The sequence below is a fragment of the Salmo salar genome, chromosome 26 (assembly GCF_965601325.2).
Source record: "Salmo salar chromosome 26, fSalSal1, whole genome shotgun sequence".
Lineage (NCBI taxonomy): Eukaryota > Metazoa > Chordata > Actinopteri > Salmoniformes > Salmonidae > Salmo > Salmo salar.
This window is the reverse complement of record NC_138316.1, coordinates 33908300-33920779: the sequence shown is the minus strand read 5'-3', so window position 1 is coordinate 33920779 and position 12480 is coordinate 33908300. Positions and strand designations below refer to the sequence as shown.

Here is a 12480-nt window from a genome sequence, read left to right as displayed (position 1 = left end):
GTGTGTGCATTGTGATGTTCCCATTCTAAGTCCTTATCTCTGTGGAACACAGGAACTCCCTGCCTGCTCTGGGACTTCATGGCTCTTTATTTCTCCGTGAATCACTATTCAGCTCTAAAAAGCCAACATAATATGGCATTATCTTAGCACTGCTAAACACTCTCTCTGGGTGATTTAGGGACTTGGAAACTAACGCTGGTGTGTGTGTGTGTGTGTGTGTGTGTGTGTGTGTGTGTGTGTGTGTGTGTGTGTGTCACGCTGAGCTCCCCAGAGTTCCAGAAGCAGGCAAAGTGAGTGTATCTGCACGGAGCAGAGCCGTGGTGACTCTCTGAACAGCACGCAACACACACACACACACACACACACACACACACACACACACACACACACACACACACACACACACACACACACACACACACACACACACACACACAGTGGAGAGAACGGTCACACACATAAACACAAGGAGCACACGAGACTACAGAAAAGCCTGCATACAGAAAGCTAAGCCTCCCGTGTCTCTCTCCCTCCTCTCTCTCCCTCTCTTGCTTTCTCCTTCTCTCGATCTCTCTCTCCTTCTCTCTGTCGGCCGTGGCAGTTACAGCTCAATCAGGTAGAGCCAGACTCACAGGAGCACCTTCCCTTTGTCTCCCTCCGTCCTCCTTCTCAAGTAAGTCATCCCTCTTTCTCTCCTTTCGCTCTTCATTGATGGTCTGTTCTGTTCGTTCCGCTAGAGCGACTGAGTGAGCGCTGGAGGGACTCTGTTTGCAAGGCACATGAATCTCTCCTCTCCTCTCTTGGGTAGCCTTTCTATCGGAAGTATACAGCAGCTGTCTGGTAACAGAGTACAGGTATCAGAGTGAACGGTGGTGAATCTGCATTCAGGGAAGAATGTTTAGAGAGAAGGAGAGGAGGATGAGTGGGAGGGAGAGAAATTATATATTCTGTTGACTAATTCTAATTCTAATTATCTTTCTATATATCTCTTTGTCTCTCTTAGACTCTATCCAAGTCCCTCTTTAAACCACTCTGTTCCTCTCTGACTCTCTGTCTATATAAACCTCTAAGTTCCTCTCTGACTCTCTCTCTCTCTCTCTCTAAACCTCTATGTTCCTCTCTGACTCTCTCTCTCTCCTCCATGTTCCTCTCTCACTCTCTCTATGTATACAGTACCCCCTTATGTCTCTCTCTCTGTCTCTGTCTCTGTCTTTCTGTCTCGGAGCGTTGCCTCCAGTCCATTAGGATGCTCGGCCACTCACAGATGAGATTTGCTGAAGTTAATTGATGTAGAGAAATAGAAGCAGCATTTACATCAGGAGGACAGACCAGAATCTACATATACAGCTCTGTGTACATGTTTGTCTCTGTCTCTGTCTCTGTCTCTGTCTCTGTGTCTGTCCCTGTCTCTCCTTTTCCTCTATCTCTCAGTCTCTCTCTCCTTCTCCATCTCTCGCTGACTCTGTTCCTCAATCTCTGTCTCTCTCTGTCTTCCTGTCCATCTCTCTCTCCCCTCTCAGTCTCTCTCTGTCTCTGTCTCTCTCGCTGCCCCTCATTGTCTCTCTCTGTCCTTCACCTCTGTTTACAATATGTCCCGCTCTCTCTCTCTCTCTTTCTCTCTAACCCTGTACCTCTCTCCCTGTGTCCCTCCATCTATTGTCCCCTCAGTCTCTCTCTCTCTTTCTCTCTAACCCTGTACCTCTCTCCCTGTGTCCCTCCATCTATTGTCCCCTCAGTCTCTCTCTCTTTCTCTCTAACCCTGTACCTCTCTCTCTCTGTGTCCCTCCATCTATGTCCCCCTCAGTCTCTCTCTCTGCTGTGTCTCCATGTCTTCCTCTCTCTGAATGTAGAGAGTTATAACCAGGGGTTGGAACAACAATTATTTTTTGTAACGTTCCACTGTTCCGACCAGCAAAATAAAGTTCTGAACCGGTTCGAACCAAAACAAAGTAACTTTTGTTATCGTTCCTTTCTGTTCCTGTGAAATCAACAGCTTTTTCCATTTAGCTCATTAAATTAACTCATGAATCAGTGCAGATAGAACTGGCAAGCTAGTTGCCTATGGCGCAAATGTGCCTGAAATTTTGCAGGTGGGGAGGGTTAAGGAGGAGGACTGAAGCGCTGGGCATCTTGTTATGACATGCATTATCTGAAATAGGTTCACAGAATTATACCTAGGAGGAGCGACTTCTGTGGTGAAACTTTTAACGTCCTTTGAGCTAGCTAGCTAACAAACTTCAGCTAGCTAGCTAACAAGCTTCTGTGTGCAGAGCGGAACCAGAATTAAAAACACTTCTTATCTTTTGTATTAATAATGAGGCCTATAGTATCATTAACTAGCACTGAAAAAGTTAATCCATTCTTCTCCAGCTAATAAAAAAGTCTCACTGCTTATCTTCTAAATCATGCCTGTAATTTCAGTACAGTAGTCTATGGTAACATCAGTACAGGTGTCTATGGTAATGTCAGTACAGTAGTCTATGGTAACGTCAGTACTGTAGTCTATGGTAACGTCAGTACAGTAGTCTATGGTAATGTCAGTACAGTAGTCTATGGTAACGTCAGTACTGTAGTCTATGGTAATGTCAGTACAGTAGTCTATGGTAATGTCAGTACAGTAGTCTATGGTAATGTCAGTACAGTAGCCTACGGTAATTTCAGTACAGTAGTCTATGGTAATGTCAGTACAGTAGTCTATGGTAACATCAGTACAGTAGTCTATGGTAATGTCAGTACAGTAGTCTATGGTAATATCAGTACAGTAGCCTATGGTAACGTCAGTACAGTAGTCTATGGTAATTTAAGTACAGTAGTCTATGGTAATGTCAGTACAGTAGCCTATGGTAACGTCAGTACAGTAGTCTATGGTAATTTAAGTACAGTAGTCTATGGTAATGTCAGTACAGTAGCCTATGGTAACGTCAGTATATTAGTCTATGGTAATTTCAGTACAGTAGCCTATGGTAACGTCAGTATATTAGTCTATGGTAATTTCAGTACAGTAGCCTATGGTAACGTCAGTATATTAGTCTATGGTAATTTCAGTACAGTAGCCTATGGTAACGTCAGTATATTAGTCTATGGTAATTTCAGTACAGTAGTCTATGGTAATTTCAGTACAGTAGCCTATGGTAATGTCAGTACAGTAGTCTATGGTAACGTTAGTACAGTAGTCTATGGTAATGTCAAATCAAATCAAATCAAATGTATTTGTCACATACACATGGTTAGCAGGTGTTAATGCAAGTGTAGCGAAATGCTTGTGCTTCTAGTTCCGACCATGCAGTAATATCTAACAAGTAATGTAACCTAACAATTTCACAACAACTACCTTATACACACAAGTGTAAAGGAATGAATACGAATATGTACATAAAAATATATAAATGAGTGATGGCCGAACGGCATAGGCAAGATGCAGTAGATGGTATAGCGTACAGTCTATACATATGAGATGAGTAATGTAGTGTATGAAAACATTATATAAAGGGGCATTGTTTAAAGTGGCTAGTGATACATTTAATTACATCAAGATGGCAAGATGCAGTAGATGGTATAGCGTACAGTATATACATATGAGATGAGTAATGTAGGGTAAGTAAACATTATATATAGCCTTCCCTGTAGCTCAGTTGGTAGAGCATGGTGTTTGCAACGCCAGGGTTGTGGGTTCGATTCCCACGGGGGGCCAGCAAAAAAAAAAATGTATGAAATGTATGCATTCACTACTGTAAGTCGCTCTGGATAAGAGCGTCTGCTAAATGACTAAAATGTAAATGTAATATATATAAAGTGGCTAGTGATAAATTGATTACATCAATTTTTCCATTATTAAAGTGGCTGTAGTTGAGTCAGTATGTTGGCAGCAGCCACTCAATGTTAGTGATGGCTGTTTAAAAGTCTGATGGCTTTGAGAAAGAAGCTGTTTTTCAGTCTCTCGGTCCCCGCTTTGATGCACCTGAACTGACCTCGCCTTGTGGATGATAGCGGGGTGAACAGGCAGTGGGTTGGGTGGTTGTTGTCCTTGATGATCTTTTTGGCCTTCCTGTGACATTGGGTGTTGTAGGTGTCCTCGCGGGCAGGTAGTTTGCCCCCGGTGATCTGTTGTGCAGACCTCACTACCCTCTGGAGAGCCTTCCGGTTATGGGCGGAGCAGCTGCCGTACCAGGCGGTGATACAGCCCAACAGGATGCTCTCGATTGTGCATCTCTAAAAGTTTGTGAGTGTTTTTGGTGACAAGCCGAATTTCTTCAGCCTCCTGAGGTTGAAGAGGTGCTGCTGTGCCTTCTTCACCACGCTGTCTGTGTGGATGGACCATTTCAGTTTGTCCGTGATGTGATGCGAGGAACTTAAAACTCTCCACCCTCTCCACTACTGTCCCGTCAATGTAGATAGGGGGCTGCTGTTTCTGCTGTTTCCTGAAGTCCACGATCATCTCCTTTGTTTTGTTGACATTGAGTGTCAACAGTTTGCAAACTTGATGATTGAGTTGGAGGCGTGCATGGCCACGCAGTCGTGGGTGAACAGGGAGTACAGGAGAGGGCTGAGAACGCACCCTTGTGGGGACCCAGTGTTGAGGATCAGCGGGGTGGAGATGTTGTTACCTACCCTCACCACCTGGGGGCGGCCCGTCAGGAAGTCCAGGACCCAGTTGCACAGGGCGGGGTCGAGACCCAGGGTCTCGAGCTTAATGACGAGTTTGGAGGGTACTATGGTGCTAAATGCTGAGCTGTAATCAATGAACAGCATTCTTACATAGGTATTCCTCTTGTCCAGATGGGTTAGGGCAGTGTGCAGTGTGATGGCGATTGCATCGTCTGTGGACCTATTGGGTCGGTAAGCAAATTGGAGTGGGTCTTGGATGACAGGTAAGGTAGAGGTGATATGGTCCGTGACTAGTCTCTCAAAGCATTTCATGATGACGGAAGTGAATACAGTAACCTATGGTAACTTCAGTACAGTAGTCTATGGTAACGGCAGTACAGTAGCCTGTGGTATTGTCAGTACAGTAGTCTATGCTTCGGAAGAGGGAGGGGCAGGTAGCCTAAACACGCACACAAACTGGTAAATATTTTCAGTTTACAGGAAGACACTGGAATAAGTATCTGAGTGACAGAGTGATGGCGTTGCAAAGGCACTTCATTGCGTTTTTTGTGGGACTGGGAAAAACTGTCTGAAAGGTAAAATAACATTATTGACCGGTTCCAATGCTTTTAAAATAACAGTTCAGTAACAGTATGGATCACTTTCATTCAAGGTTCCATTTCTGTTCCTTGAAAAATGTAGTTATTTTCTGATTTTTGGATCTGTTCCCTGAACCAGTTCCTGGTTATAACAGTACAGACTGTCCATTGACTTATAGCCGTGCTCCTGGCAGCACGTCAATGCAGAGTGATTACAATGAGCCTCAGCTAGCCTGGATAATGGACGTGCTCTCATAGCTGATGGATGCCACAGTACAAACTCCCTGCTGCTTCTGCTGCCGCTGAGAGCACCGACATAACTCTATTACTTGTGTGTGTGTGTGTGTGTGTGTATGTGTGTATGTGTGTGTGTGTGTGTGTGTGTGTGTGTGTGTGTGTGTGTGTGTGTGTGTGTGTGTGTGTGTGTGTGTGTGTGTGTGTGTGTGTGTGTGTGTGTGTGTGTGTGTGTGTTTGTTAGTGGGCAGGTTAGTGGGCACAACCTAACCTGCACACCAGCCAGCACCCAACACACAACCAAACTAGCTAGCCCCCAACACACACCTCAATCTTCCCACTAGCTAGCCCGTAACACACACCTCAACCTGCCCACTTGTTAGCCCCCCACACACACCTCAATCTGCCCACTAGCCAGCCCCCAACACACACCTCAACCTGCCCACTAGCTAGCCCCCAACACACACCCCAACCTGCCTACTAGCTAGCCCCCAACACACACTTCAACCTGCCCACCAGCTAGCCCCCAACACACACCCCTACCTGCCCACCAACCAGCTAGCCCCCAACACACACCCCAACCTGCCCACTAGCTAGCCCCCAACACACACCCCAACCTGCCCACCAGCCAGCCCCAACACACACCCCAACCTGCCCACCAGCTAGCCCCCAACACACACCTCAACCTGCCCACCAGCCAGCCCCCAACAAACACCAAAACCTGCCCACTAGCTAGCCCCCAACACACACCTCAACCTGCCCACTAGCCAGCCTCAACACACACCCCAACCTGCCCACCAGCCAGCCCCAACACACACCCCAACCTGCCCACTAGCTAGCCCCAACACACACCCCTACCTGCCCACTAGCTAGTCCCCAACACACACCTCAACATGCCCACTAGCTAGCCCCCAACACACACCCCAACCTGCAAACTAGCTAGCCCCCAACACACACCCCAACCTGCCCACTAGCCAGCCTCAACACACACCCCAACCTGCCCAATAGCTAGCCCCCAACACACACCCCAACCTGCCCACCAGCCAGCCTCAACACACACCCCAACCTGCCCACCAGCCAGCCCCAACACACACCCCAACCTGCCCACCAGCTAGCCCCCAACACACACCTCAACCTGCCCACCAGCCAGCCCCCAACAAACACCCCAACCTGCCCACTAGCTAGCCCCCAACACACACCTCAACCTGCCCACTAGCAAGCCTCAACACACACCCCAACCTGCCCACCAGCCAGCCCCAACACACACCCCAACCTGCCCACTAGCCAGCCCCAAACACACACCCCAACCTGCCCACTAGCTAGCCCCAACACACACCCCTACCTGCCCACTAGCTAGTCCCCAACACACACCTCAACCTGCCCACTAGCTAGCCCCCAACACACACCCCAACCTGCAAACTAGCTAGCCCCCAACACACACCCCAACCTGCCCACTAGCCAGCCTCAACACACACCCCAACCTGCCCACTAGCTAGCCCCCAACACACACCCCAACCTGCCCACCAGCCAGCCCCCAACACACACCCCAACCTGTCCACTAGCTAGCCCTCAACACACACCCCAACCTGCCCACTAGCTAGCCCCCAACACACACCTCAACCTGCCCACTAGCTAGCCCCCAACACAAACCCCAACCTGCCCACCAGCTAGCCCCCAACACACACCCCAACCTGCCCACTAGCCAGCCTCAACACACACCCCTACCTGCCCACTAGCTAGCCCCCAACACACACCCCAACCTGCCCACAAGCCAGCCTCAACACACACCCCAACCTGCCCACCAGCCAGCCCCCAACACACACCCCAACCTGCCCACCTGCCAGCCCCCAACACACACCTCAACCTGCCCACTGCTAGCCCCCAACACACACCCCAACCTGCCCACTAGCTAGCCCCAACACACACCCCAACCTGCCCACTAGCTAGCCCCCAACACACACCCCAACCTGCCCACTAGCTAGCCCCAACACACACCCCAACCTGCCCACTAGCCAGCCCCCAACACACACCCCTACCTGCTCACTAGCTAGCCCCCAACACACACCCCAACCTGCCCACTAGCTAGCACCCAACACACACCCCTAACTGCTCACTAGCTAGCCCCCAACACACACCCCAACCTGCCCACTAGCTAGCCCCAACACACACCCCAACCTGCACACTAGCCAGCCCCCAACACACACCCCTACCTGCCCACTAGCTAGCCCCCAACACACACCCCAACCTGCCCACAAGCCAGCCTCAACACACACCCCAACCTGCCCACTAGCTAGCCCCAACACACACCCCAACCTGCCCACTAGCCAGCCCCCAACACACACCCCTACCTGCTCACTAGCTAGCCCCCAACACACAGCCCAACCTGCCCACTAGCTAGCACCCAACACACACCCCTACCTGCTCACTAGCTAGCCCCCAACACACACCCCAACCTGCCCACTAGCTAGCCCCAACACACACCCCAACCTGCCCACTAGCTAGTCCCCAACACACACCTCAACCTGCACACTAGCTAGCCCCCAACACACACCCCAACCTGCCCACTAGCCAGCCTCAACACACACCCCAACCTGCCCACTAGCTAGCCCCCAACACACACCCCAACCTGCCCACCAGCCAGCCCCCAACACACACCCCAACCTGCCCACTAGCTAGCCCCCAACACACACCCCAACCTGCCCACTAGCTAGCCCCCAACACACACCTCAACCTGCCCACTAGCTAGCCCCCAACACAAACCCCAACCTGCCCACCAGCTAGCCCCCAACACACACCCCAACCTGCCCACTAGCCAGCCTCAACACACACCCCTACCTGCCCACTAGCTAGCCCCCAACACACACCCCAACCTGCCCACAAGCCAGCCTCAACACACACCCCAACCTGCCCACCAGCCAGCCCCCAACACACACCCCAACCTGCCCACCTGCCAGCCCCCAACACACACCTCAACCTGCCCACTGCTAGCCCCCAACACACACCCCAACCTGCCCACTAGCTAGCCCCAACACACACCCCAACCTGCCCACTAGCTAGCCCCCAACACACACCCCAACCTGCCCACTAGCTAGCCCCAACACACACCCCAACCTGCCCACTAGCCAGCCCCCAACACACACCCCTACCTGCTCACTAGCTAGCCCCCAACACACACCCCAACCTGCCCACTAGCTAGCACCCAACACACACCCCTACCTGCTCACTAGCTAGCCCCCAACACACACCCCAACCTGCCCACTAGCTAGCCCCAACACACACCCCAACCTGCCCACTAGCCAGCCCCCAACACACACCCCTACCTGCCCACTAGCTAGCCCCCAACACACACCCCAACCTGCCCACAAGCCAGCCTCAACACACACCCCAACCTGCCCACCAGCCAGCCCCCAACACACACCCCAACCTGCCCACCTGCCAGCCCCCAACACACACCTCAACCTGCCCACTGCTAGCCCCCAACACACACCCCAACCTGCCCACTAGCTAGCCCCAACACACACCCCAACCTGCCCACTAGCTAGCCCCAACACACACCCCAACCTGCCCACTAGCCAGCCCCCAACACACACCCCTACCTGCTCACTAGCTAGCCCCCAACACACACCCCAACCTGCCCACTAGCTAGCACCCAACACACACCCCTACCTGCTCACTAGCTAGCCCCCAACACACACCCCAACCTGCCCACTAGCTAGCACCCAACACACACCCCTACCTGCTCACTAGCTAGCCCCCAACACACACCCCAACCTGCCCACTAGCTAGCCCCCAACACACACCCCAACCTGCCCACTAGCCAGCCCCCAACACACACCCCTACCTGCTCACTAGCTAGCCCCCAACACACACCCCAACCTGCCCACTAGCTAGCACCCAACACACACCCCTACCTGCTCACTAGCTAGCCCCCAACACACACCCCAACCTGCCCACTAGCTAGCCCCCAACACACACCCCAACCTGCCCACTAGCCAGCCCCCAACACACACCCCTACCTGCTCACTAGCTAGCCCCCAACACACACCCCAACCTGCCCACTAGCTAGAACCCAACACACACCCCTACCTGCTCACTAGCTAGCCCCCAACACACACCCCAACCTGCCCACTAGCTAGCCCCCAACACACACTCCAACCTGCCCACTAGCTAGCCCCCAACACACACCCCAACCTGCCCACATGCCAGCCCCCAACACACACCTCAACCTGCCCACTGCTAGCCCCCAACACACACCCCAACCTGCCCACTAGCTAGCCCCCAACACACACCCCAACCTGCCCACTAGCTAGCCCCCAACACACACCCCAACCTGCCCACTAGCCAGCCTCAACACACACCCCATCCTGCCCACTAGCTAGCCCCCAACACACACCCCAACCTGCCCACCAGCCAGCCCCCAACACACACCCCAACCTGCCCACTAGCTAGCCCCCAACACACACCCCAACCTGCCCACCAACCAGCCAGCCCCCAACACACACCCCAACCTGCCCACCAGCCAGCCCCCAACACACACCCCAACCTGCCCACCTGCCAGCCCCCAACACACACCTCAACCTGCCCACTGCTAGCCCCCAACACACACCCCAACCTGCCCACTAGCTAGCCCCAACACACACCCCAACCTGCCCACTAGCTAGCCCCCAACACACACCCCAACCTGCCCACTAGCTAGCCCCCAACACACACCCCAACCTGCCCACTAGCTAGCCCCAACACACACCCCAACCTGCCCACTAGCCAGCCCCCAACACACACCCCTACCTGCTCACTAGCTAGCCCCCAACACACACCCCAACCTGCCCACTAGCTAGCACCCAACACACACCCCTACCTGCTCACTAGCTAGCCCCCAACACACACCCCAACCTGCCCACTAGCTAGCACCCAACACACACCCCTACCTGCTCACTAGCTAGCCCCCAACACACACCCCAACCTGCCCACTAGCTAGCCCCCAACACACACCCCAACCTGCCCACTAGCCAGCCCCCAACACACACCCCTACCTGCTCACTAGCTAGCCCCCAACACACACCCCAACCTGCCCACTAGCTAGCACCCAACACACACCCCTACCTGCTCACTAGCTAGCCCCCAACACACACCCCAACCTGCCCACTAGCTAGCCCCCAACACACACCCCTACCTGCTCACTAGCAAGCCCCCAACACACACCCCAACCTGCCCACTAGCTAGCACCCAACACACACCCCTACCTGCTCACTAGCTAGTCCCCAACACACACCCCAACCTGCCCACTAGCTAGTCCCCAACACACACTCCAACCTGCCCACTAGCTAGCCCCCAACACACACCCCAACCTGCCCACCAGCCAGCCCCCAACACACACTCCAACCTGCCCACTAGCCAGCCCCCAACACACACCCCAACCTGCCCTCTAGCTAGCCCCCAACACACACTCCAACCTGCCCTCTAGCCAGCCCCCAACACACACCCCAACCTGCCCTCTAGCTAGCCCCCAACACACACCCCAACCTGCCCTCTAGCTAGCCCCCAACACACACCCCAACCTACCCATTAGCTAGCCCCCAACACACACCCCTACCTGCCCTCTAGCTAGCCCCCAACACACACCCCAACCTACCCATTAGCTAGCCCCCAACACACACCCCAACCTGCCCACTAGCTAGCCCCCAACACACACCCCAACCTGCCCACTAGCTAGCACCCATAACACACCCAGCACATACCCTAACCCCAACCCCGATCCAGAGCTTTGGTTCAGTGTGTGACTCCAGCTACAATGCCTACTAGCCCCCATTCCAACCCAACCCAACCCCCATCCCTAACCCCCTAACCCTCTGCCACCCCAGGTAACTCAAGCTAGGAATAAAAAACAGTTTAAAAAACTGATAAAAGAGCACCTTCACGCACAAAGCGGACTGTGAAAAGACACAGCCTTTTTATATATATATATTATATTGTAATTTGCACTGTATGATTTATTAGACCTAGATATTGTGTGTATGTACTGATGTGTGATGTTTTGAATGTATGTATTTCAGTCCTTAACTAATAATGTTCTCTACTATGTATTATGTCATGCTTCATGTGGACTCCAAGAAAAGTAGCTGATGCTTTAGCAGCTGCTAATGGGGACCCTAATAAATACCAAATCCCAAATCCCAAGCCTTGGCAGAGTGTGTCTCTGATTTCCACTAACCAAAGGATTGGATCCGTGCGTCTCTCTACCCTACAATGCCTGCTAGCCCCCAACCCAACCTCCATCCTTACCCCCCTAAAACCTACACCCACCCCATCCTAAGCCATGGCTCAGCTCTGAGTCCCTACCAAACCCTAGTACACCCACCTCTTCTTTCTATACTCACAGCCAACCCCCAAACTCCACTCACTCCCTCCTCCCAACACTCACAGCCAAATTAATTATACATGAACTGTATGCCTGTGTGTTGCCTGTGTGTTTGGAAATAACATGCTTGAGGGAAGATACCAAACAGCATGAGGTTATTACATTGGCAGTGGGTGGACTTGTGATTTCCGTTTTTCAGCGCGTCTGCAGATCCCTGTGGAGGTGGGGAACTGGATGCATTTTTAGGTTGTTTTATTTTAAGATGCACTGATATGTTGTAGGTTCAGCAACGCAAACATCTAGGCATATTGTCAAGAAATAACAAGACCTGTTCTGAAATAGAATTAGTCTGTTTTTTGTTCTATTCAGTCATAGTTTTACATACGCCTATATGCCTTGCCTGCAGGTGATGTGTACAATCTGCATTCTAGAAACCAATGTATTTGTCACGCTCTGACCTAGGAGAGCTGTGTTTTCTCTGTTTAGCTAGGCCAGGGTGTGATAGGTGGGTGGGCATTCTATGTTTTGTGTTGTATGTTTTGGCCGGGTATGGTTTCCAATCAGAGGCAGGTGTCTATCGTTGTCTCTGATTGGAAGCCATACTTAGGCAGCCTGTTTTTCCTTTGTTTTTTGGTCTGCTGTCATTTTTGTTTGATTTGTAAAGTGTTCATTCTTTGCATTAAACGACAAGATGAACATATTCCACGC

At 52.1% G+C, this 12480-nt stretch overlaps 1 protein-coding gene across 4 annotated transcripts in view; it reads left to right on the top strand.

The window, feature by feature from the left end:
- Positions 1 to 548: 548 nt before the first annotated feature.
- The window catches only part of LOC106587727 (semaphorin-6D), a 259286-nt gene continuing 247354 nt past the window's right edge, over positions 549 to 12480 (top strand). For 3 of the 4 annotated variants that reach the window (XM_082969641.1, XM_082969640.1, XM_082969635.1), the window contains exon 1: positions 550 to 673. The gene's annotated coding sequence lies outside the window, so the exon portion shown is untranslated. Of the gene's footprint in view, positions 674 to 12480 lie in introns of all 4 variants that reach the window. The other variant, XM_082969637.1, reaches the window with a different exon arrangement.